A 2424-nucleotide genomic window follows, 5' to 3' on the forward strand; every position below is an offset into this window, starting at 1 on the left:
CTATTTGTTTTGTGCAGGTACTAGGGACTTCGCGCATGACCTCCTACTGGATTGATACCTTGGTTCTCTAAAACTGAGGGAAATACTTACACTACTTTGCTGCATCATCATTTCCTCTTCAAGGAAATCCAACGCAGTGCTCAAGAGGTAGCAAGAAGATTTCTGGCACCGTTGCCGGGGAGGTTCGCGCAAGTCAAGATTTGACTCCCTACGCAAAAGTCAACATACCAAGTAACCATCACAACCCTTATCTCCCGCATTACATTATTTGCCATTTGCCTCCTGTTTTCCTCTCCCCCACTTCACCCTTGCCGTTTTATTCGCCCTCTCTCTCTCTATCCTCCCTCTCTTGCTCTATTTATCTCTTTTTTTGCCCTTTGCACCTTCTGCCGTTATGTCTGAAATTGGGGAAATTATTGTCGATATGGACAATAATAATATCATGAAAAATTCTGATGCTCCTGCTAAAGAACCCCCCCCCTCCCATCTTACATACAAAAAAATTCCGTGTTGGTAGTGGTAATATTATTGGAAAATGAGTTATTCAAGATTTCTTTACTTGTGCCAGTGCTTTACCTTCTATGGGTAGTTCTATCCTTCATAGAACTAGTAGTCTTGCGGATGCTATTGCCATGCTTGTAGTTGAACTTGAAAGACAATTCATGCACATGCATCCTTGCATACAAAGGATTTTCCTAGAATTTTCTAATATTGAGCAGTCTTCTGTTAAGCGTGCCGCCACTATCTTTTTGGCTCATGAGTTTATATTCACAATAAAAGAGGCCAAAGAAATCTTTGCGCATTATAGGGTGGACGCTTGCCGTCCTCCCATAGAGGCTATCCTTTTTGATCAAGACACTACAAAAAAATACACTTCCTTGATGATACGTGTTTGTCACAGTAGGTCGCTTTTTTTGTCACGCATGTACATCCATGACAAATTTATGATAGAATCAAGATAGTCATACCTGTGTTGTCGTAGAAGTGTTCCATGACATTACAAAAATTATCATCACGGAAGTGTCCACTTCCATGATGATAAATCGCACGTCACAGAAGTGCTTTCGTCAAGGGTGACCGACACGTGGCATCCACTGTAATGGAACGCCGTTAAGCTATCGGGTCGGGTTTTGGATCCGATAACCCGTTAACAGCCCCGACCAATAGGGATTTTCCACGTGTAAAATCATCATTGGCTGGAGGAAACACGTGTCAGCTCATCGTTGGGACAGATGTCAACCACTCATTGGACGGAAGGCGCCTATGATACGTTGACATGTGGCACGGTCCAACAGAGGCTCATTCCTGTGAAAAGGCCGGCCCGTTTTACTTGGTCAAAAGCTGGTGGGCCGGCCCATGGAAAGCCTGTTAACGGCATGTTCGAATATAGCCCATTTACAGCCCGCTAACCCAAGGCCCGTTACACGCTATCCGAATTAGGCCCGGTAGCGTCATCTGGGCCATCCAATATGATTCCAGCCCGTTTTCACTTCTGGCCCATGTATGGCCCATGACGTCTTTCGGCCCATATGAGGCCCTATGTAACTCTTGGCCTACTAATGGCCCGTGGTGAAACTGGGCCGTAATGAACAGTGTATCACTTTACACCCATTAACGGCCCGTGGTGAAACTGGCCCATAATGAACAGTGTATCACTTTATACCCATTAACGGCCCGTTATTCCATTGGGCCGTTTCCAGCCCATGTTATCTTTCGGCCTTCTCAGAGCCCATTTATTCTTGGGCTCATTTCCAGCATTCGTTTACTTACGGCCCGTTACTGTCATTTTCTGCTTGTGGGCCAAATTCAGCCCGTGGTTACAGTCGGCCCGTTTGTGGTCCGTTAATACGTTGGGCCAATTTCATAGCGTCATCAAATACGGCCTATTAACGATGGCCCATTATGGTCGGCCCATGAACGGACGATTCCAACTCTAGCCCGTTTACGGCCATAATATGGTCTATTTGGCCCATGTTTGGCCAATCGATTAGACGGCCTGTATAAGGCCCATTGATAATACGGCCCGCAGAAGGCCCATTGTTTCTATGGCCCGTAGAAGGCCCATTGTTTCTACGGCCCGTAGAAGGCCCACTGTTTCTACGGCCAGTAGGAGGCCCAGTGTCACTACAGTAAATATTAGCCCATGGTTATTGTGGCCTAGTTTTAAAAAATAGGTTATTGTAGCCACTAGCTAACCGCGGAAAAAGAACTGCAATGACTACAAGCAAACAAATAAACAAGACAACAAGGAAATAAATAAGCAAGCAACTAACGCTAGGCTATCACGGCTATTACACATATTACATCCACTGGGCATCAAAGTTCACCACCAGTGCAAATATAGGGAACAAAGCAGCATATCATATACATTGGTTGTCAAAGTTGGCGACCAGCGCAAATAAACGCCGCAGCAAAACAAATCCA

This window comes from Triticum urartu, chromosome 2 (genome assembly GCF_003073215.2).
Source record: "Triticum urartu cultivar G1812 chromosome 2, Tu2.1, whole genome shotgun sequence".
NCBI lineage: Eukaryota > Viridiplantae > Streptophyta > Magnoliopsida > Poales > Poaceae > Triticum > Triticum urartu.